Source organism: Periplaneta americana, chromosome 2 (assembly GCF_040183065.1).
Source record: "Periplaneta americana isolate PAMFEO1 chromosome 2, P.americana_PAMFEO1_priV1, whole genome shotgun sequence".
Classification (NCBI taxonomy): Eukaryota; Metazoa; Arthropoda; class Insecta; order Blattodea; family Blattidae; genus Periplaneta; species Periplaneta americana.
The window spans coordinates 154,134,747-154,161,171 of record NC_091118.1 but is presented as its reverse complement, the minus strand read 5'-3'; the positions used below and the strand labels follow the sequence as shown (position 1 = coordinate 154,161,171).

The window sequence follows — 26,425 nt, the reverse complement described above, 5'->3', positions numbered from 1 at the left end:
ACCACATGCTCTGCTATTTCTGAATGCATTGCATTGGTGAAAAATCTGAACAAGCACATTATATAACAATAGTTAAATAGCTAATATAGTATAATAATAATAATAATAATAATGATAATAATAATAATAATAATCAATAGGTGCCAATGCGGTATTTAATTTATCATACATCATTCAACTGTCTTTATCAATAAACTCAATAACTTTGTTGAATTTTTCTATTTCATGTCTTCAGCTCCATCATATACCGTTCTTGATTTAACTATCTTTTATCTGACATGCTTTCTTAACCTTGGAACATGGCATTCTTTTTATAGGGATAATGATGCTAAAGAGAGGATTGGCCACTTAAGAGTCGAAGGGAGAGAGGGTTTGTTAAAATTTTCATTCGGCATGGACTTTCTATTTTCTTTTTTTCGGCGGCAACGTCCTAAGAAAGTATAATTAGTAATTTTCTTTTGTGTTATAGCACTTCGGATATTGCCTACTCGGTTTTTTGAAGTACGAAATTATTCAGATTAAAAAATCGAAGGATGTGATGTCGTAAATTGTACTTGTAACTAGATATAGACATTTGCGAGCCTGGGGCTGTATCAAAAGATCTTGGTGAAAAAGATCAATTGCGCATGAGATGTCTCTCACGGAGGATGTATTGGAATTAGCGATATAATCGGTTTAATCTGAAGTACGATAACGACTAGTAGCGTTACTCGCCAATTACCACATTCCAACCAGAACGGATTTGACACTTAATCAAAGCATTCGCTTTTTGTTTGTCGTGCTTATAATACCGGACGAAAGTACTGGTTTCTTTGGAGTCTGCACGTGTATGTATTTTTAATTTTATACTATTTCCTCCGCTATGGTATAAGCAGTAGCTTTTCTAGTCACAGGTTCAATTCCCGACAAGAAAGTGGAGATTGTCTTTCTCGCATAAGGGTTGAGCATATATGCTCTTTGTGACTGCCCTGTGCTATCTTTAGCAGTTGTTTAATTTCGTGTTGAGCGTATGACTAATGCAGTCTAAGCTTGCTTGTAAATCATCACACTTTGTGGAAAGTAGTCAAATACACAATTCTAGTGAGAAATCCATCTGTCTTTTGCCATATAGATTGATAGACAGATATTTAGGTGAGTGGATTGATGGAAGGATGATTTGACGTACGGATAGATAGACATAGACCAACATATTATAGACTGAAGGTTGAATGAATAGATAGATAACTGGATAGATAACTAGGTAGATATATGGATGGATGGACGGACGGACGGGCGGATGAATGGATGGATGGATCAACGGACGGATGGATAGATGGATGGGTGGATAGATGAGCAGATAAGTGAATAGATACAGTACGTGGATAGGCAGGTATACATCGATGACCGGATATGAATGGATGTATAGATGTGTGGATGAATGGGTGGATATATGGTTGTTTGGATGGATGGGTAGATGAATGGATGGCTGGGTTAGTGTGTGAATGGATGAGTGGATAGATGATCAAATAAGAGAATACGTGAACAGGTAGGTGAATGCATATATGGATATGTATGGATGTATAGATGTGTGGAAGAATGGGTGGGTAGATGGGTTGGTGTGTGCATGGATGGGTGGGTAGATGAGCAAATAAGTGAATAGGTACGTGATAGGTAGATGGATGTATTCATGGATGGCCGGATATGAATGGGTGTATAGATGTGTGGATTAATGGGTGGATAGATGGGTACATGGATGGATGGCTGGATTAGTGTGTGAATGGATGATTGGATAGATGATCAAATAAGAGAATACGTGAACAGGTAGGTGGATGCATACATGTATGGTATATATGGATATGTATGGATGTATAGATGTGTGGAAGAATGGGTGGATAGATGGATGGATAGATGGATAGATGAGCAGATAAGTGAATAGATACGTAGATAGGTAAGTGGATGCATACATGGATGGCTGGATATGTATGGGGTATAGACGTGTCGATGAATGGGTGAGTGGATGGCTGGATGGATGGATGAACGGACTGATGGATGGATGGGTGAATAGAGCAATAGATATGCCTATTAGGCATATAAATAAATAGGTGACTGTATAGGTAAATAGGCCTATATATACAAACAGACAGGCTTATTAGATAGTGATGATGATAATGATTGCCTATTTTCCGTTTGTGTGATTCATTATCGTAGTTTTAACTCATCTGTAATATCTAGAGGAAATTGTTATTTGTTTCTATGAAGCATATGGGTGCTGCAATAACTCTAAGCAAGCGCGGCCCTACTTAGTCTGTAACATGCAACGTGCGCTGCGTTGCAAGATTTATTTCAACTATTTTCGCTATTATTCAATTTAAATTCATGGCTAAACGATTTAATTTGCAAAAAAAAAAAAAAACAATTCAAGACGTTAGCTGTGTTGGAGAGAGTGGGTGCAGAAAGAATGATGCTGAAACTGATCAGGAAGAGGAAAATAAATTGGTTTGGTTACTGGCTGAGAAGAAACTGCGAACTGAAGGATGCACTGAAAGGAATGGTGAACGGGAGAAGAGTTCGAGGCAGAAGAAGATATCAGATGATAGACGACATTAAGATAGGCTATATGAATTATATGAGGGGACAAAGAGAAAGGCTGGAAATAGGAAAGATTGGAGAAAGCTGGGTTTACAGTGAAAGATCTACCCTTGGGCAGAACATTGAGTGAATGAATGAATGAATGAATGAATGAATGAATGAATGAATGAATGAATGAATGAATGAATATTCAGATTATTTTTATCTGTCTGCTTGTATAGCTATCAGCTATTACTTCGGGCCATTACCGCAATAGAGCGCTGCAAACATTGGACAAAGACTAATTTTTTCTTGCTTAACGGTGCTTCATCGAAGGAAACGTGTAATAAAAGTTTTGTTATATTTAACAAGTAGAATCACCTCTTAAATTTTGGAGCAGAGTTACCATCCATCATGTATATGAGTTACTGTTTCTTGTGTTTAAAGTTTTGTTTAAAATACTTCCGTTTCATATCTGTTTAAAACAATGTTATTATTATTATTATTATTATTATTATTATTATTGTATTTATATATCACATAAAAGAATCCTGTTGCGTAACCTCTGCAGTTCAAAGCGACGCTAGGCTAAGTAAAATACTACTACTACTGCTACTAGGCCTACTGCTATTAGACTACTACTAGTACCACCACCATTACTACTACTACTACTACTACTACTACTACTACTACTACTACTACTACTACTGCTACTACTACTACTATTACTACTACTACTACTAGATACAATATATTTCACTTTTACTACAGGTAACTTTGTTGCAATTATATTTTGAAATATTTATAATTGGACCATAAAGGATTAATGAATCAGAACGAATATATTTTCTTGTCTAGAATGACTTATCACTGAAAAGAGTTAGTGGCATGAACTTCGCTTTGGTATTCAAAAGTTGGTAACTTACAATACGAGACATGTTTTATATCCAAGATGACAATGTTAGTAAGAAGGGTGTGTGTTTATCAGAGATGTGAGTTCTTCCTTTTACCTCCTCCCCTAGCATTTTAACCCTTGTGCGGCATGGGCTTGTGCCCGCCAACTTAACCCATGCAGTTGAAGGTTTTATAGCCAATATTTCTCCCAGCGGCTGCCATCATCCATATATAGCCATTTGTGTTCCTTTCTGTTCCACCAAGACAGAAAATATAGCTTCTATACTTACTATGTTAGAAACTCTGCGAGTTGCTCTCTTTCCTTTATTATTATTATTTTTTTGTGTGTAGCTATTTTGTGGCTGGTTGCAGTTTGCTTCATCTGCTCATTGAGTTTAAAGTCCTGAAAGTTGTCGAGGCTCGTAAAGAATTATCTGTTCAGTCCTCAAGGGTCGCAGTGCTTAACATTGAGATTTAAGGCGTAAAACGAGGGAGCTGATGATTTTACAGCCCATATATTAGGACCCTCTGACTTCCTAATGGAGAAGAGGCGTGACATTATATACCTAAAACATACACATATACGCTCATAAAACGGGTACTTAAATACACATACCTAACACTTGTATACACATATAATATAATATAATATAATATAATATAATATAATATAATATAATATAATATAATATAATATAATATAATATAATTATTTCATACATACATGCATACACACATAGCCTACATATATAAATATAACTTAGAAGTCTAGTAAGCAGGTTTATTATTGTATAATAAGGCTAAGGTAAATAACAATGTATCAACATTAAGATAGATTCCAGTTTATGTATATAAAGGCCTACTGTAATATGTAGGTTAAGATGAAGGTAAATAATATTTCAACAATAAGACAGATTTCAATTTATGTAATATATGTATAGGCCTACAAATTGAAATTCGTGTCCACAGTAGGCAGTATTGTAACTACAGTAGGTAGATGGTAGATAGTAACGAGACAGGTTAAAGTAAATAATAATGAATGAACATTAAGACACATTCCAATTTACGTAATATGTATATAAAATCAAAATTTAAAATGAGTTAATATTGTTGTATTCATAGTAGACATTACTGTAACTTTAGTAGGTAGTCCTAGGTTTATTATAGTCATTATTCTATAACGACAAACTTAAAAATTTTCAAAATGTTAGAAAGAACGTTTGTAAGTTATTTATATTAAGTAAAAACATATCCTTAAAAGGTATGGTATTTTGTAAATATGTTAGGTATTGTAAATTGATGTAGGGTCTAAGTATTATAATTATAAATCATGTAGTATTGCTATGATGCCAATAAATTAAACAAATACATACATACATACATACATACATACATACATACATACATACATACATACATATAGTCGGCCTGGTTGGCGCAGTTGATATAGCACTGGCTTTCTATGCCCGAGATTGCGGGTTCGATCCCGGGCCAGGTCGATGGCATTTAAGTGTGCTTAAATGCGACAGGCTCGTGTCAGTAGATTTACTGGCATGTTAAAGAACTTCTGCGGGACAAAATTCCGGCACACCGGCGACGCTGATATAACCTCTGCAGTTGCAAGCGTCGTTAAATAAAACAGATCATTTTACATACATACATACATACATACATACATACATACATACATACATACATACATACATACATACATACATACATACATATGTTATTGAGATCCGAATCTTGATTTACTTTGACATTGAGTTGTCAGAAAAGTGAGCTAAGATTGGGCCCATTTACCCTACAATAGGCCTACGCCTTTTTGCACGGGAGGGAGGTGTAACAAAGGATATGATGTTGTTAACGTGTAAAAGGCAAATATAAATTGCTAGTAATATCCTTAAAATGAAATAGATTGAAAACAAATGGCACACCGTCGTCAGTTAGCTTAAAGAAAAGCTGCAAATCAAAGTCAGTTCGGCCGACTGAGTCGATTTTCACTCCTTCTGCCCGCTTTCCTTGCATCACTGGATATCTACAACCCTCCTTTTCGTCTCCTCCAATTTTTTTCTCTACTTCTTACTCCATAAGTCATACCCATAACTCATCATAACTTCTAAAATCTAAACCCAATCCAGCAGTGTTATATTCCATCTTACTCCACACCTATCTGCTTGCTACTATATTATACATACAAAAAAACTAATCTCTTTCCTTCTCTTTCATACTCTCTATATCTCTCCCTCACTCTCTTTCGCTTGGTCATTTCATTTCTCTCTGTCTATTCCATTCTCTTTCTCTGTCTCGCTCTTGCTTCACTTCCTGAATCTATCATGCATGGAATTCATTTCCCTGACGTCACAAAATTCAATATGACGGGACGAAAATCAATATCTACCCAGACCCGTGGTACACTGCAAATTCTCGTCGTCTGTAATGCGTATCACAGCGCTGGAATATAATGTTAGCACAAAGAATCTGTGCAAGACAAGAATAGTTATTTATTTTAAAGGAATTTAAAAGTTATTTGCTTATTCACAAATATCAGGTTGTTGCTTGTACTTCAATTTTCCTATCATGAAACTGTTTCCTATAACATTATCTTTTTATATATTTATAATGTTTGCGAAATCTTATTTCGAACGCAAGTTATTCAATAGTTTTTAAGGAGTTAAACAATTCCAGGGTGTAAGATATTTGTGTCATGCAATTCTTACAACTTAGACTAATTCTATTTATTTGCAACGTCCGTAGATCTGACCGTATCACACCTTCACTAAATATGCTATCTTTTGTCCGTCTCAAAGAGCGAAAAACTATTCACACTCTCACGTTACTCTTCAATATTCTTCAAAACTTTAACTTTAGCTGCTTAGCTTCTTGTTTTTAACATTTGTCCTCATATCACGAAATAAATACTCGCTCACAACACCATATCACACTCTCCATTCCTAAACACAGAACATCCTTCTGCTCTTCATCTTTCACCGTCTCTGCAGCTTATCTCTGGAACTCTCTACCACAACATGTCAGAGACTGTCGGACATTGTCTAGTTTAAAAAATAAACTAAAATTGCACTTTTTCAATTCAGATTCCTTACAGTTATAAGCCCTTTTCTCTGCGATAGTTTTGTAAAAATATATATTTTTCTTTTCCTTCCTTTCCCTTTTTTTGTTCTCTTGATCAGCGGATGAATTTATTATCATACCTTTTTTATTGTGAATTTTATTTAATTTTCGTATTTCTTTAATTTTTTATTATCATTTTATTACATTCCATTTTGTTATATTCTTCCTTACGTTTTCCATATTAACTATTTGTACTAAATGAGTTGCTTTTACTATATTCTAATATATTTTACTTTCTTTGTTTCTATTATGGTATTATTTTCATGTTGTTTAGTGTCGATTTTATTATGCTATTATTATTTTTTTTGTAATATGTTAGTGTTCTGTTCTTTAACTTTTTGTTTAATTTTCACTACTTGTATACTTCGTGACCTGGTAGAGTGTAAGAGAAGGCCGTATGGCCTTAACTCTGCCAGTATAGGCTTCTAAACTCGCTCTTTGGAGCGACTGTTATTGTAAATTTTAATTCCAAAATTTGTGAACAATTATAATCTGTGTTATACGATGTAGAACTCAGTTTTAAATACTTAGGTCCAAGAATTATATATGATAATGATGTTATAGTTGAAATTAAGGATTAAATTGCTGCAGATAATCATTACGGTAAAACATAGGCCTAAGACAAAATTATTAATGTCAGATATATTTTCAAAAGCGTTGAAATAAGAATTTATAAAGCAATAATTAAATCTGCTGTGGTCTATGAAAACGAAGTTTGGGCTTAACTGATAGAGAAATAATTAAAGCCCTTAATACTAGAGAAAGAAAAATACTAAGGAAAATATATGGACCTATATATGACTAATGAGACTGGAAAATTGAAACAAATTAACGCCAAAATTTGTACCGAATTATCGGTATTGTTACTGATATTAAATCTCAGAAGATTTGAATAACTGACATATTGACTCAGAACGAGTAATAATAGAACTGCATGAAACATCCTGAATGTTAATTCTGTTTGTAAAATAAGAGTTGGCAGATCGAAAATAAGATAGCTAGCTAAGTGCAGAAGGACCTTGCAAACATGGAAATGAGGAGGTGAAGATTGCGGGGTTTAGATCCGCAGTGACTGGATAACTGTCTTTAGGAATACAAGGGTTAAATTACAGTATAAGGTTTGGTACATGAAATATTGTGATGATGATGATGATGATGATGATGATGATGATGATGATGATGAATTATACGCTGTGTAAGCAATTATTAATCTTCTTAAACTCTTTGTAATAACATTGTTATTGTTTTAATTAATAATGTAGGGCCTATATGATGCTGGATAAAATACAGATATGTAACAGATTTTAAAAACTCCATATTGTGGCCAAAAGTAAAGTATAAAGCTTCAGATCGATTGGACATGTTATGAAATATGCAGATGGAAAGCCTTGAATAATAACCGTAGAGAAATGAGAAAATACGAAGAAAACAAGTGAATTAAAAAAATTAAAGTACATTGATATACCTCGGCAATTTTACTACAAATAATAATAAAAATGCAATCGAAATTAAAACAAGAATGGGTTTAGCTGAATAAGCCTTAATTAATTAAAAAAACCTTAATCCCTTTCCGCCATATGAACATTCAAATAAGAAAAACATATATTAAAAAATTGTCTAGAGTCTATGATTATTCTGAAACGAAAAATGGCAACTTGGAAAGAAGGAAAAGAATCGTTTAGATTCCGCGGAATGTTAAAAGCCAGCTGGGAAGATTAGATTAGATTTAAAAAAAAGGGTGAATTAAAATAGAACATTAATGATGGAATTAGTGGAAAACTGAGTATATTTAAAATAAAAGGAAGACGAAGATCGAGAAGAAAATAAATAAAAAAATATCAGTAGAATGAAGTAAATTTAAAGGTAAAGGAACAGTGGAGGAGAGACGAACATGGTTGAAAGGCAAAGCAGAGTTTTTAGAATTAAATTATTGATATGACATATTGTTTAATAATAATAATAATAATAATAATAATAATAATAATAATAATAATAATAATCGGAGGCACGACAGCCCAAGAAGGACCATGACCGACCAGCCGGCTGCTGGCCTCACGCCCACATGCCGAAGCAGAGCCTGACAATCATCCAACCAGAATGGAGGTATCGTGTTGTTAGCACGATGATTCCCACAGCCGTTATAGCTGGCTTTCGTAACCGGATTTCGTTACCTATCGTAGCTCCCCAAGTGCATCACAATGCTGGGTGGTCACCGGTCCCATACACTGGCTTTCCCTTACTATGGAATTAATTGTTAAATGAAGACTACAGCTAGGCTATGCTTTCCCATTAAGATTAATAAATAAAGTAATCCCTATTATAGACCTTGGAGACCCACAAGGTAGGGGGAAGTTAAGGTTTTCACTTTTGCATACAATCGGTATTAGTAGATAGCAATATAGTGATTCAGGCCTACGTGAGTGCCATCTTTACCATCAAGGAAATTCCCTGATACTCGTTCCCGTTGAAGGCTGAATAAACTCGAGAGTCATAGTGAGCCGGAAGTGTTGGGTCAAATGGAATATGCCATTACTTCATCGAGATCGAACTCGCTACCTTCGACTTTATAATATAGCATCTAGTGACTCTCTAGTGTAATAATAATAATAATAATAATAATAATAATAATTATTATTATTATTATTATTATTATTATTATTTCAATTATTTGCGATATTTGCCACCAACACCCGTCATGATGTTTCAAAGATTGCTTGAAGTCCCTGGCTTGTTCAGTTGTCACTTTCGTGGAATGTAACCTACTAGGTAATGAAACAACATTAAATATCTATGACTCCATAGCCACGTGATCAACTTCATCCAAGGTCATCGCATTAAACAACACAAAACAGACAAATCAAGGTCACACATCCAGTCGCAGGGGAAGGAAATAGAGTAGATTCCCACTTTCTTATCGGAAATCAATCCTGGGCCCGTTGGATTTGCAGACTGAAACTGTACGTCGCAACTACTTGTGATACAGCGGATAAATAATAATAATAATAATAATAATAATAATATTATTATTATTATTATTATTATTATCATACTGTTGACCAGCACATATATTTATTATATATATATATATATATATATATATATATAAACTAATAATTGTAATGGCCCGTAATGATATGTGAAACAAGTGAATGTCATTATATCGAATAATTATAGTTTTAATAAAGAGAAAATTGTTTATTAATTGTATAGTAGCGTTAACCACAGGTATAAGTTATGGTACAGGAGTTTTTTTATGAAAAAATTATAGGCTACACTGAATTGTAACCTCAAAAACAGAAGAAAGTGTAGAACATTCCAAGGAGATAAAATTGGAAATCTTACGAAAATTAAGAAAATGTGCTATGATGAACACTTTTCACAGTAATAATAAAATTTTAGTGTACTGAAAAATATCAGAGTACGTATCAACATTTTATTGGCATATATATTATAGGCCTACATATGTTTGCAAAGTTAATTATATTATTATTATTATTACAATATAATTTATGCGTATTTAAATTAAATTTTCTATATATGCAGTTAGGCCTACGTACTCAACGTAATTCCATAAAGGTCGGAATTGTTTTTGTTGTATGATACATACTGGAAAGTTCTGTCATCAGTCCTCTTTAGAGACAGATACTTTAGTACTTCATAACTATCTAGGAATTGCATAACGCTTTAAGAGAACTTCACCCACAATTTCACCATCTTGTATTTACATTGTCTCACTTAAGCTAAATCATTTCAGTTTATAACTTAAATAGAAAATGAAAACAGACTTCAAGCAACGTACATTTCTTACTAGTAAACAGCCGTAGAAATGATTAATAGTAAGGATAATATAATAATAATAGTAATAATAATAATAATAATAATAATAATAATAATAATAATAATAGGAATAGAAATACAAGTAGTCCTAGGCCTACTTGGAGATAGAGAATTTGTGAGTTTTAAAATAGCCTATAATGTGAATGAAAATTCAGTTTAATTTCGTAAAAATGTTCGTGTTTATTCGTAATTAGAAGACAGAATACATAAAAAACAAAGTCCTCTGTAACGTTATCCGAGATAAAACAGCTTTATTTTCTACGCATTATGTTTTATTTGATTTTTTAAAGGACATTTATATCAAATTCTCTTGCAAGATATATGGTATCAGCTGGCGTCTTCCTCACCCCATTTCACACTGGTCCCATATTTCGACAGTCTAGTTGGAGGAAAACAAAAATACAGAAAGAAAATTAAAAAAGTGGCCAGGCGAGGAATGTTTAATCCTTTGTAAAGATTGATGATGATGATGATGATGATTATTATTATGATGATGATGATGATGATGATTATTATTATTATTATTATTATTATCACCTCAAGAATAATAACGAGTGTGCATAAAAAAAGACATCCCGGAAGAGAATTTCTATATTCGAGCCTTCTCAACTGGTGAATTGTTCGTTCTTATAAATTATATTAACCTGCTTTATTATGTATTGTATATTTTTTTTGCAAATATTTTACTTAGGCGTATACCATTTCTCTAAGTTAGAATGTCCATATAACATATATGAAATATCTGGCTAATGAATTAAATAAAATATATATCCGGCTACTGAAAGTTGTGCAATAAAATGAAAATAATAGAACACGATAGACATCCGAAAATATTTTTGAGTTTAAATCCAGAGCTAAGGAAGAACAAGGATATTTGTATAGAATATAATTTGAACAATTAAATTCTGGATTCTTTTACAATATGCGATATATGATTTTATTCGTGATGCTGGGTCCGGTGTCTAAGAAACATAAAACTTGGAGATTATTATTATTATTATTATTATTATTATTAAATATAAGTTATCGATAATCGGATAGTAGAACAATAAGTCTGGTCTTTTAAGTGTTGAAACTAGACTGTGACAACAAACATAGACCTACAAAACAGAAGACAAGCTAAATAGAAAAAAACATTTCTATGTCACAATATTGTGAACTTACTATGTGAAAGAGTTCACATGTGTTTAAGCCATGACTACTACTTCCCTTTTATATAGAATCAAAGTATGGACTACGAAATAAAATCATGTAGAACAAACAGGGTTTATAATACCTGAGAGGGGCTGCTATATACAGACCCTTCACTAGGAAGAAGAATGTAGACATTAGTCTATGATAATAACGAATTTATTCAAACGTACAGTATATTAATAACTGGAAAATTTATATACACTGAATCTACCCACCAGATGACAAAAAAGTCTATGCCGAGATTGTTTTGAGCTACAGACAACGATACTATTCATCACCGGGAAAGACCAAGGAAGAGATGGAGAGAAGAGTTGTCTGGTGACAGCCTATTGAGTCTCACTAGATCTGACCTTTGATGTTGAAAGTGATGGTGGTCGTGGTGGTGGTGATGATTATGATGATTTGAGTTAGCTAAATATTATTAATGACTTTCACTTGTGCGAATTTGTTGTCCTTTTCTAATTTATCGTTCTGAGTTCACATTGCTGCAGTCTTATCACTTGTGAGCCTAGTGCATATCCAAAAAAGAAATGGGTTTATTTTGTACGTCGATAGGGATTGAAAACTTGGGGAGTACAGAATACACTGTAATAAATGTAATATTATTTATAATTTTATAAGTAGGCCTATTATATTTGCTATAATAAATAAGGATGGTAATAATACTAATTATAATTTTTGCTATATCTTTTGGGGGTTACAAGATTACATAAAAAGTGAAATGAAACTGATAGGGATAAACTTAGAGTGAAATACATTGAGACAGAAATAATAGACTGTCAAAAACTGTGGGTAAATAATGAAAGTAGACCCTACATAGAATGTCTAACATCAAAATTCCTTAACAAGAATTTCATTATCAACCAACTGGAAAACGCAACATAATTATGAAGACTGAAAATGAGATGGAAAGACCAATTTCAACTTGAGAATTATGGAACAGGCAACAAGCCTCACCTTTCATAGTTCATGATGATAATGATGATGATGATGATGATGATGATGATGATGATGATGATAAGACTTAGTAAAAAATATTTTCTAAAATTTTCGTACTGTAAGAATATTTAATATTCTCATAATTGTTTTGTGTTCGAATATATTTTTTTCTTTCAAAAAATAAAATAATTAGACTTGTTCTGCTTATATTTCCAGAGTCGGAAGACATTCATTATTGCAACATGTTATCAAACCGTGGGCTTAACAATAGCAGTATTTTAAAATCTCGTATGTTTCATTATGAATAATGAATATGGATATTTTGATATGTACGCGTAACTTTGTTTGGAATTAACATTTTTATCGTCGGACTCTGGGATAATTTTGTTTCATACCGCTACCAATTTCCATAACTATAGGCTTAAATAGACAATAAATATTGTCAGAAAATGATATGCAATCGTTAAATGACATATATGTATTATAACTTGGTGTTTATTACATCATATTACGTTTGTAACTGTTGTTTTGTTTTGCCTGTCGTGCATATATGGAGTTCTCACTGAGACACTAGGATTACTATATCATTCTGTCTGTAGAGAGATAGAGAAATTGTGATGAAGTATTCAAACAGCATCCATATTCATAGATAATTGATACAGTAATTAATTATATTTGCAATGGAAATGCATATACATAAACTGTTACGAAACTCGTTTAATATTGCTAACTGGACTATTAAATTATCTGGAGTTACTATATCTTCTCTCTCGTCAAGGTTAATAAAAAAAAAGTTTTCACGGAGCTCGTATATTTTCCTTCTTTACAGTTCGACTTTCAACTTGCTACTGACAAAGGATTTATGTACTTCTTCAACTGAAAGGGTGGGATGATCCGTACCGCCCCTCTGGCGGTGGAGTAGGGAGTTACACACAGAGTCGGACAATTTTTTATGGGGTGCGAAGTAGAGGAGGGGAGGATACGGATTGTGGAATGGGACGAGGAGGGGAATGGAGAGGGGGGAGCACCATATAACTACCATATAACCCCTGGGCGTATAGAACTGAAGCTTAACGGAAAAAAAACTTCGTAGGGTGTAGTACATCAGACACTGCTGCCATCTAGGTAGAAATCTATGTAATATAAATGTTTCTTCGATATGATTTATTAAAAAAATTGTTTCCTTTTAGAATTGCTTATTATTATAATACCTATTTTGTTGGGACATTTCTATATTGAAGTCAAAATATTATTGTCAAATTTGTAACGACAATTTAAAGATTATAATTCAACACCTGTATTATTTTATCTGTTTCTGAGGCCTTTGAAACTGTCAATTCAATTGCTGTTTACAAATTGACTCTATACTTATTGTCCTCAAATATTCGAATTATGATATTGTGCCTTCGAATATATCGTCCCAGCCGTTAGTATCAATATTACGATATAGCCTACATGTTATTCATTTGTTGATAAGGTTAAACCTATACTTAGCACCTCTTAAAAGTCAAAATATTATCACACGATAACTTGTTTGTTTTGATATGCCATATCGGTTGTTAATCCCTTCGCTTGAAAATACGTTTATTTATTAGTGAATGACGTACGACGACAGTTTAAATAAAATCGTCTACTTTGAGGTGACTTGTAGGACTATACGAAAGCGTAGAAAACTCATAAATCTTCTAACTGGTATACAAAAATTTAGTCATAATTTCACGTTAATTTTACACTATTATATAGATCATTTAGGGTTATTTTAAAGGTAGGGCAGAAATTTTAGTTACTTTTTTTTTCTTTACTCTCTATTATTTTACTTACTATGTGAAATAAAATAATTATTTTTAAATTTGCAAATGTGAGTATGAGTGCATAGATCTGAAGAAAAAATGATAAAAGAACCTAGGTCTATATTTTTAATAACATAATCTTTAAAATACGTTATTATAGTAGTGCTTCTGCTATTGTATGCGTTGAAAAAAAAATATTTTATTTAATTATCAAAAATTACTAATTAAAATAATAACTTCTGTAAAAATAGGCTATTTGAATTTCTTATATAAATGCCATAATAATTGCCTTACTTTTAATGTAGGCTACTTCGGTTCTGAAAATGACAAAATTTCAGCTTTTTGACATGTATGCAAATTTAAGTATTTAATTTTTTACAAAGTCTGTAATAGTGAGTAAAGAAAACCTATGTCTCAAGCCTTAAATATTCCTAAACGATACATTATAACGCTGTAGAAATTATATAATATTATTGCTGTAACTATTTATAGCTCTGCAGTTTAAATAATAGAATGTGTATAGCGACTTTTCCATGCGTTCGCAAAGGAACCCATTTAAGAGTTTGACAGCTTTTTCGAGCAATTCTTATTCATATATAACTTATCTTAGACACGTGGTACGCGTTCCTGTAAAGTGTGGCAAAAATACGTCCAAATAGCATAGGTATAGACAGTGTAGCTTCACGCAATAACGGACAAATTCCCTAGGCTGGATTAGAACCCACGATTATGGACTTGAAATTAAGTCAAAATCGAGCATTAACAGTTGCATACACAATGGTGTTAATAAATAACATCAATATAATAATAATAATAATAATAATAATAATAATAATAATAAAGAGTAGGCCTACATCAACTTCTTGCCTATGCGGATGACGTGAATATACTAGGAGAAAATTCACAAACGATTAGGGAAAACACGGAAGCTTTACTTGAAACAAGTAAAGCGATAGGTTTGGAAGTAAACCCCGAAAAGATAAAGTATATGATTATATCTCGTGACCAGAACACAGTAAGAAAAGGAAATATAAAAATTGTAAATTTATCTTTTGAAGAGGTGGAGAAATTCAAATATCTTGGAGCAACAGTAACAAATGTAAATGACACTTGGGAGGAAATTAAACACAAAATAAATATGAGAAATGCCTGTTATTATTAGGTTGAGAAGCTTTTGTCATCTAGTCTGCTGTCAAAAAATCTGGAAGTTAGAATTTATGAAACAGTTATATTATGGTTGTGAAATTGGACTCTCACTTTGAAAGATGAACAGAGGTTAAGGGTGTTTGAGAATAAGGTATTTAGGAAAATATTTGCGTCTAAGAGAGATGAAGTTACAGAAGAATGGAGAAAGTTACACAACATAGAACTGTATGCATTGTATTCTTCACCTGACGTAATTAAGAACATTAAATCCGGACGTTTGAGATGTGCAGGGCATGTAGCATGTATTGGCGAATCCAGAAATGCGTACAGAGTGTTAGTTGGAGACCGGAGGGAAAAACCACTTTCGGGAATACGAGACGTAGATGGGAAGATAATATTAAAATGGATTTGAGGGAGGTGTGATACTAGATTAATCTTGCTCAGGATAGGGACCGATGGCTGGCTTATGTAAGGAAGACAATGAGCTCCGGGTTTCCTAAAAGTCATTTGTAAGTGTAGCATTGTACAAGTGCCACATGGAATGGAAGTTTAGAAGTATTCACAAAAGTCCTATATTAACTGACAAGGGAAGTCTGCCAAAAAATATCTGAATTGAATAAAGACAGTAATATTGTAGAAATAAGTTATGAAAGGAAGTTTCTTTTTCTTCACTAGAATTATATATTACTTGTCACAGAAATTTTGCCGAGGAATATCCTAAATGAAATTAAGCAAGCGGAAATATTAAACAAAAAGTGACTTAAAAGAGAGCTACTTTTCTTAGCTATACATCTGCATGTCTCGTGAGGTATTATTTGGTGAAAATATGAAGAAACGAAGAAAATGAAATTTTATTTAAGGTACTAGTCACTGAAGATGGAGAAACATCTCCGAAACATGTCTGACTATAACTAATATCTTAACAATCTTATTGTATTTATTAGTGTTCATACAACTGAAACATATCACCTTTAATGTATTTTAAGGTACTGTAGGTCTAATTAATGACAGAATTCTGTTTTAACATTTTTTAGATTATAAGACATTGTAATTGAACAATTTCAAATCGGAAAACAAATTAAAAACCTTCAAATTAATATCTACAGACAAAAATAATTTTAAAATATTCTTATCTGTCCTTATTGTCTTACTCTACATAAGACATTAGTGATTGATATAGCACAGTTAAATTTATTTTAAATTTCTTAGAAAGTCTGTTATTGTAGTTATGTTACGGTTTCCCATCTTAAAAATAACAAATAAAATGAAATCTGTAATCTAAAGAGAGAGGAAATGGTAGAGAACTGCAGGGCAAATGGTTCAATGAATATATTTCCCAGCTGATTTCCTTCTGCAGTACAAAATGCACATTAAAGTTTCTCCCGCTCTAATCCAATATATCACTTCTGCTTCGGAACGAAGTCTCTGTTCTAGCAATAATTAAAGATGGGTGGTGACCTCAAGTGAACTCCTTTGCCTTCTAATCTGTCAGGGTCGATAGTATTACAGCTGCTTTCGTGCCTACACATTTAGGAGGAACCCCTGAACATCTGTTTTCAAGACCCACAGCAGCTATGAAATAATGAATGTGTTGTATTGTTACATTGAAGGTTTTTCTTTGATTCAAGTTGCTTAGATAATAAGTTCAGACTTTCATGAATACAGCCTACTCAGTGCAAACACACACCTCAGATCCGGTCTTATATCAACTCGCTCACAAGAAGAAGAAGAAAAGGTAAGCATCTCAGCTTTCTGTTTTATCTTAATTTGCAGTTGCTGGTCAGATGTGAAGCCCTTCTAACTTGCCGCTAGTTGGCACTTTCCCTTTGGCGGTGATAAAGTGATGATGCAATCATACTCGTAACTGATGAATGACTGCAAGGAAAGGGGCTCCTGCAGATAAAATCTGTCCTAATGCTCTTTTAGCCCATGGGAATGGTCCACGTGGATTTCATTAATAAATTATGAGCTACGAAAAATATTTTATTACATTTCTTTAAAATCACTAAATATCTTCTACATTTATTAATTGTTGGGGCTAATAATTTATGCGAGTATCTTCGATAAACATGAAAGTTATTTCAGATTGCGTTAAACGTCTATTTTTTATTATCTTGTTCGAAACACAATCTGCCACAGGGATTACATAGCAATACTAACTCAATACTAACCCTTTTGAAATTATAATTTACATAAGTTATATATAGGCCTATATGGTGGATGTAAAATACCCTACAGATTTTCGGAGCGAATAGTTCATGTTGTATGAAACAAAAATGTATAATACCATATTGGTAAAAAAAATTCATAATTTTCTCAGAAAAAATTTTTCCCAAATGTTTAACACCCTCTTATTCCGTAACTAATGCGAGAAGGATAGTGATTTTTGTCCATATCGATATAAAATGTAACAAAAAATAATTTATCCTTTTGATGTATTTCAGTAGCGTGGACGGTTTTCGTGTAAATTTAATTTAAAACCCACTTATTTGAAGCCACTGAACGTTGCGAGCAGATTGCAACGTAGTTGGTGGTTTCTTGAAAAAAATTGAGTTAAAATACATGAGTAGGCCTACATAATTTCTTTTTGTGATTATTGTACGATATTTATTAAGTCGTATACATCCTCTTTTGTAATGCATAAAAATTATACAGATGTGGAGACATTTTTGGATGTGGTAATACTTAGCTATGACACTCTTTAATTGTGAATGTCAACCACTGATTCTAATCTTTAATAGAATGACGCTACGGGTCAAAGGGTCCAAACCTTGAAGTAGTAGGCCCTACCACATTTCATTTAAGATATAATTCATCGAATGTAAAAATGTTAGATTTCTTCAAAAGTTTGGTAAATAATGTTTTTGCCTCATTTGGAAGCTCATTTCTTATAGTTTTAAAAAGGTATATAACTTGTACCCATTATCTGAATAATATTATAATTATTTGGGCATTTATAATATAAGTGCACTATACTTTCTATACCTTACGCCATCTTCAGTGTCTGTATTCTCCTATTTTACATTTTCCGATATTTATTATCCTTCCAATGGACAAAAAGTAGACACTTCATTGAAGTACCTACCAAATTAAAGCTTAAACGTGTGGCTATGTTGTAAACTAAAATGATTGTTTACAATCAATTAGAATTATTTTAGCCCAAAAATATACAAATGTATGTATAAATATATATGTGTGTGTATACTGTATATAAGTCGAGAAAGCTGGATTTGCAGTGCAAGACCAGCTCTTGGGTAGAACACTAAATGAATGAAATATATATTGTATATATTCATTCATTTCATATGCCACATTATATAAGCGTTTTAGAAAAAAATATGTAAGTATATATATTTTTTAAAATGGTTCAAGATAAATAATTTTAGTTTGTAACATTCTCCACACGTAGGGGATCATTTTGGGGAAAGCAGTTTTACCTTACATCAATTTCTGATGAAGTTAAGTTGGTCCAAAATTTTATTATTTTTTTCCAAAGAAAAATTCTTTGGGTACCCAAATTCGATTTTCAAGTTTGAATTATATAAATTTCTTAGTTTACTCCCAAGAATCATGTCACCAAAGTTTGAAAGACAATAAGGAAAAAAAATGTGGATTTTTATCCTGAGAGTCGATATATATCCTTTCAATTGAAGAGGTTAGCTTTCTGTGTTGAAATTCAATATTGTCGAGTAGTTGTCGGCAAATTTTGTGTGGAACCCTTTATCAGGAACAGGATTTTTACTTGTCATAAAAACATGAGTGCCTCCGAACTTTATTTCTGTCCCTCAGAAAGCCACTCTAAGGACATTATCCACTTTTAAAGTCTTTCGCCCGCATTCTCGTTTGAACACAAGAATCCCGAAACCCCATAATGACCTCTAGACCGTCGATAGTGGTAAGTGATGATGACTGTGGAGGTGGTGATAGTTTACGGGATATACCGGCTATTTTCTATAATTGTACAGTTCACTGCAGAATGCAATTGCATGTTAAATCATAAATAGAAAATAAATGAAATTATGTTAGAGTTTCAACCTGATTTTAATAAAAATACATTTTTGAAACACGGAGAACAAGTTTATGAGCACCTTGTACTGTACTGTAGTAAGGGAAGGAATGAACCTTCAGATAACCTTGAAAGCTATAAAGAAACCCTTTCCTCATGTATCAGTTTGCCTGCTTTGCTTCGTGAGATCGTACTGTAACAGCCTGTAAGTTAGGTTGATATTTTCGTCTCCTGTGGGTTATATCAATGAAAATTGGTGAAATTTCAACTAATATGCAACATAAATTAATAATAATAATAATAATAATAATAATAATAATAATAATTGGATGGGTAAGTAATTTCCGAAAACGTAAAACTTTCACGTATTTTCGACAGTTTGAAAGAAAACAAGTCCTTGTACTACTTGATAACGAAAGATTTTAATTTTGCCATTACTGTAGGTCTTTATTTCCTTACCGGTACACTACAACAATTTCGAAATTTGTCATATTTACGGTAAAGCATTTCTAGCTAAAAACAGCGAATAAGGATTTTATTGTCGGTAGACAATTAGAGATTTATTGTCTTTAGCGAAGGTCTTGCGTTACGTCGTTGATATGAACAGACAGTCTTGCTACTTATATCAAAAGTTGATTCTTAATCCCCATGGAAGTTTTACCTGAATTGGTCCAAGTGGCTCGGAGATTGAAAGTTGATGATAATAATGATGGTGGTGGTGGTGGTGGTGGTGGTGGTGGTGGTGGTGGTGGTGGTGGTGGTGGTGGTGGTGGTGGTGGCGTAATGTATCTATAAGCTTTATATAATACCTTATAATTTTTTATTCCGGAATCTTTTTTGTTATTAGTGTTATTTCAAGTTTATATGGTAATGTTGCGGTTATAAAAAATAGAGGATTAGAAATGAGAAGAGAATAATATTAGTGGGAGAACATCTACCTACAATAACCTTCTCCACCACAAATTTTATAAGCAATAGATCTTTATGAGGAGTTTCTACAAACGAGAGTACTGGGCCCCTAATTCATTTTAAGTTGAATTTACGAACAATTTTATGTAAGATAGAAATTCCTGTTCAAAAATCTCACTTCTTTGTAGTTCGTGATGTAAATAATATTAACTCTCAAGATCTTCTCCATGTGGAAAAGCATTCCTCGGTGGATAAAAATTCTAACAGTGTATTGTTATTTTTAGTAGGTTATTTTACGACGCTTTATCAACATCTTAGGTTACTTAGCGTCTGAATGAGAAGAAGGTGATAATGCCGGTGAAATGAGTCCGGAGTCCAGCACCGAAAGTTACCTAGCATTTGCTCATGTTGGGTTGAGGGAAAACCCCGGAAAAAATTTCAATCAGGTAGGGGCTGGTTCACAATAAACCGGGAACGAGAACGAGAACGGAAATATTGTTAAAATAAATGTATTTAAATGTGAGCATTCACAATTAACTATTGTGAATGTTCGCATTTAAATGTGTTTATTTTAACATTATTTCCGTTCTCGTTCTCGTTTACGTTCCCGGCTTATTGTGAATCAGCCTTAACTTGCCCCGACTGAGAATCGAACCCGGTATTGTTCTACTTTCTATCGTTTACCCAGAAGAAATGTTTTCGTGAAAGTGAATAACTGTGTAGAATTGAAAACTCCCTTCAATAAGGCCTAAGAGGATGTACTAATGGCCAACAGAACCTACAACATAATTTAATAGTTGATACCAATTAATTGGATTATTTTCATGGACGGAATTGGTGAATTTTCGGAAATATTTGTTAAATTTATTGAGAGGTGAGACGTGGTGCGAGTACAGCGCTTCAATTTTTTTTATCAAAGACAATGTCTGCAGTTTAAGCTTCCTACACTTTCCAGCATTTGTTATTATTGCCTAACGATTAGGATCAAGATAGTGGTCAGTTGCTACTTTGAATTCTACAAACATAATTTATTACTTTAAAATTGAAGTGCAAAATAGAAAATTTAAAATAAAAAATGATTTTGTTCAGCAGCATAGTCTTTTTAAATGCTTTATACTTAGTAGGACCTATATTTTCGTAAACTATATAATAATTCAACTGAAATATAGCTTATTAATGGTAGAAAAATCTATTGTACTACTATAGATAATAGGGCCTACATAACTTATCTCAAGATGTTTTCATTTTGTTGGTAAATTCACGAGAGCGAATTTATCCAAGGAAATAAAAGCCTCGTGTGATATTTAATAAAACAATTTCACTATTGGAATAATAAACAAATAATTAATAAAACAATAACGAACATTATTATTTGATAAGATATTAGATTTACTTATAGGCCTATTGTATCCTATGTCTTTCGTTGTTTCATCCTACAGGATTCGTAAAATAAATTAAATATTTGTTTAGGAATATAATCAAAAGCATCTAATGTTAAATATTGAATTGTAGAAACATTGGAATAATGAAAATATTCATTTCATTACAAACATAGGCCTAATTAAATTTAAATTTATTGAAATTTAAATAAAACATAACGTTATGGAAGTAATTTTGTGAAAGTAAATTTATTTTGTGCTAAGGAAATTGATATTTCTGAGTTCATTGATAATTAGGTTATTGTTTTCTTCATAGATTTCTAAAGATACGTTACAGTTTCCATTGGCTTCTACATATTTGTGTAGCTTACCAAATAGGAAGCAATTTAAGAATCATATCAACGACAACACAAAAGCGACAATATAAAACCGACAATAACTTATACCAGTGATTGATATATGTGTTTGGTTTAAATTGAACGTTGTCTTACATTTCATTTGTGAATCAGTGTAGAAGCGAAATAGTCGATGTAATTTGAAGCCGAGTTAGCTCTGTCGATAAAGAGATAGACTGTGAGTTCAAAGAGCTCGGTCTGAATCTCGTGTTGAGGCAAGATTTTTCACCTCGCCTTAATTTCCAGAATGGCTTCGGGATTCACAAACACCCTACAAAATTGAGTACTACCCATCTTTTTTCGGGATAAATAGCAGTCGAAGCATTTTCCTAATGTCACGTTCAGCAAACATGAAAAGTCTGCCTCCATGTCTCCTATACGCCTCCGCGTAGTTTTATTTGTGAATTATATTTCTCTGTATAACTTGAATTATAATTTTGAGTTACTTACAAATTGTATTCTAAAATAATTCGTCCTGAATTTACTGTTTTTCCTTCGTAGTAATGATAAATTATCCGTTTAATTTAACAGTCATTTTGAAATACAATTTCGTACAGTTTAATTTTTTCCTGAACTGTTAACTTAGATTCACTAATTGAAACAAAGTTGTGATTCCTATTATCAACAGAATAATTGTTGCTGTGAGTGAAATATGTTACCGGCGCACGTGCCAAGAACCATAATCTGGACACGGCCACATCAGTCGAGAGACAGGAAGAACTCTCGAGTTGATTTATTGGCTGCATGACTCCTAGAATCACAGCCATCCATTGGAGAAACGTGGCAACGCTGGAGGGACCCAACCCTGGCTTGGACCGCTACAACAGCTGATACGATGATAACTCTCCAAATATGTAAGTGCTGCAAAGATGTTCCATTTTCTCTTTTTCTGCTTCTTATCTTCTTAGCTGTATCTTTTCAACAAAGTCATATTTCTTTTATATCGAAACTTTTTTGTCTTTGTGTTAAGAAGTTCCGTAGGAGTGTTTTACGTACTGAAGCATTATTTCGAATAAGGAGTTGTGGCTTTCTGAAATATTTTGAAATGACCTTTTAACGAAACGTTATAATTATGGTTTCTGAAAATAAAATAAATGTACTCACAACTTCCGCTTTAAGGAAGACTGTAACTAAGTTTCTGCTATAGGCCTATTGAAATACACATTTTGCTTGTAGACAGATATGAAATTAGAAGTGTCAAGGACGAATCATTATTAAAGTTGATTAGTTACACTGTAGAGAATTCATCCGGAAAAGCTTTTAAATTAAATCGAATTAAATTAATTAACTCACTGATTAAGTAAAATTAAATAGTTATTATCTATAAGCCATATTCTTATTTATTCGTTCGGCTTTTGTTTGCGGTCTAATAATTACTCATTTTATGAGTTTTAACGAATCACATTGTTATTAATGCATTTGTCTACATGATTTTAGTGTGACAACGTTTTTTTTAGTTCGTGTTCATATTTTAGCTTATGGTATTGTTTGGGTATTATGTTTTCAAAGAATTATTGATAAGGACGCAAATAACCATAATTTCTGACGCGTCCTTTTTAAGTCCCATAATCTATCTTTCAGTTTTTGTTTGTTATTTCTTTTGCTTATTCTGTTACTTGTTCATTAATATATTTACGCCTTTGTTTATATAGGCTATCTAAATAATTATAGTTTTGTTCATTCATTCATTCGGTGGCTCGTTTAAGCATTCGTTCATTGGCCCGTTCGTCCAACTATTAATTAATTCGTTCATCTATTTACGTATTAGTTTCAACATTTATTCATTGATTCGTCATAGACTTATTCAATGGTTCGTTCATACATTCACTCACTCGCGCTTTTGTTCATCTGTTCATTTATTCATTCGTTCGATCATTTAATTATTTTTACATTGATTCGTTCATGTATTCATTCATTGTTTTTTTTTTTCAAGCATCCATTCGTTGTTCCGTTCTTTCAAAAGTTAATGTATTCATTGGTTCGTTCCAATATTCATTCATTGTTTTGGTCATTCATCTATTCATTGTTTGCCTCTTTCATTCATTTGTTTATTTGTTCGTTCTTGCATTCATTATTTGGACCATTCATTCATTGAGCCATTCGTTCATGTCTTCACTTATTAATTGGTTCGTTCACGGATTTATTTATTCGATCATTTATACATTAATGCAATGCAAGCATTAATTCATTGATCCGTTCGTTGAACTATTACTTCATTAGTTCTTTCATCCATTCACTCATCATTTGGTCATGCATTTATATATTTTTTTATTATTTTATATACTTTATATTTTGTATGTCTCATTTATTTTGACCTGCTGTTCACATTTTATTATGCTTTTTTCTTTCTTTCTGTATGTTATATATTATGTCTGATTTCTACTTACTTGTTGTTTACATTTTATTATTATTATCTTATTCAGTTTTGTGTATAAAATTGTAGTGTACTTTGTAAATTTGTAGTGTTTTTTGTAATGCAGTTTTACTCCTGATTGAGTGTTAGAGAAGGCCGTATGGCCTTAACTCTGCCATGTTAAATAAATTATTATTATTATTATTATTATTATTAGTATTATTATTATTATTATTATTATTATTATTATTCGGTTCTTTCATGGATTTATTCATTGTTACGTTCATGCACTTATTCATTTCTCCATTTATACATCAATTTATTGCAAGCGTTCATTCTTTGGTCCGTTCCTTCAATTGTTAATTAATTAATCCGTTTATTTAGTCATTCATTGTTTCATTCCAACATTTATTCATAGTTTAGTCATTCGTCTATTCATTAATAATTTTGTTCGTTAAAGTATTTATACATTTGTTATTTTATACATTTATTCTTCGGTCTATTCCTTCATCTGTTAGTTTACTCATTCATTCATTCATTCATTCATTCATTTATTCATTCATTCAAATATCTATTCATTGGTTCCTTCAAGCATTTACTCACTGTTCCGTTCGTTCAACTATTCATTCATTAAAATTCATCTATCTGCTCATTCATTGATTAGTTCCAATATTCATTCATCAGTTCGGTCGTTGATCTATTCATATTTTTTTTCCATGCATTGATTTATTGGTTCATTCTTTCTTCCATTCCTTTGTTCATTGTCTCGTTAAATTATTCATCAACGCATCGTTCATTTTAGCACTCATTCATTCATTCATTTGTTCAAGTACTTATTCTTTTGCTCAATAATCATTCTCGCATTAGTTCATCCACTTATTCATTCATTTATTTATTCATTCATGCATTTATTCATTATTCCTCAAATGCTTGCATTCATCATAGTCCGCATTTTACTTTCTGCTTTAAAACTGAAGGAAATAATCCTACATTCCATAGCAATAGTAGCTATACAAAGAAACCTTGATTCTTATTCTTTGTAACTATTTCAAATATCATGCAGTCCTTTGAAACATGTAAGTGATGGAAATCTCTAGATTTAGAGCCAAATCCTGAACGTCAAACAAGACATTAAGAAAAGAAACTAGTGTTTACGATAAGTAGAAGTTATAAATTTATGGCGTATAATAAAATTCCGCTGCCCATAACAGTACACACGAATAAAACTTGTCAATTTTCATTTGTCAAACTACTTCCTTTGTCTCAGTCTTTATATTTCATGTCCATCATAACTTTTAAGATTAGACTTACGTGCTTTTTCCTTTGTGCTGTAGTAAACGACAACGCCATGCTTGCCTAATGGAGTTATTTCCTGTGTGTAGTTTAGTTTGATAGAAGTGTAGATATTTGAACACAATTCTGTTGAATGTTTGACCACATTGAAAGACAAAAAGCTCAAGATTGGTATATATATTTCATCATATTTCTTTGTATAATTTTGGTATCTGAGGCAATAAATATCAGTATTTCATGTTTCTTTGACGTAACGATTTATAGATAGCAGAAGAAATTCGAAACAGAGCGTTGCCATGTAACTTGAAACCATAGTAACCACATATACGTACGAAATGGATGTTGCTTACTTGTATTTTATTTCTTTTACTATCAGTTCCTCCTTATTAACATTTCATCACCTCCAGCGAAAAAAGCGGAACGAAATCTGTAGATAACCACATAAAAATAATTTCTTTATCCGGTTATGACCTTGATTTAGAATCTCGGAAAGATGTGAATCATTGCTTCAGGAAACACGAAAATGTTTTTGGATGTGTTCCCAATTTTTTTTTTAAGAGAAAGATATGATTTGTTGGGAACGCGTTCACTTCACTTCTTTTATTCCTTGT

At 32.3% G+C, this 26,425-nt stretch overlaps 1 long non-coding RNA gene across 1 annotated transcript in view; it reads left to right on the top strand.

The window, feature by feature from the left end:
- The window catches only part of LOC138694711 (uncharacterized), a 160,752-nt gene that overhangs the window by 5,112 nt on the left and 129,215 nt on the right, over window positions 1–26,425 (top strand). The window contains exon 2 of the long non-coding RNA XR_011330997.1: window positions 22,797–23,022. This is a non-coding gene — a long non-coding RNA (uncharacterized lncRNA). The remainder of the gene's footprint in view (window positions 1–22,796; window positions 23,023–26,425) is intronic.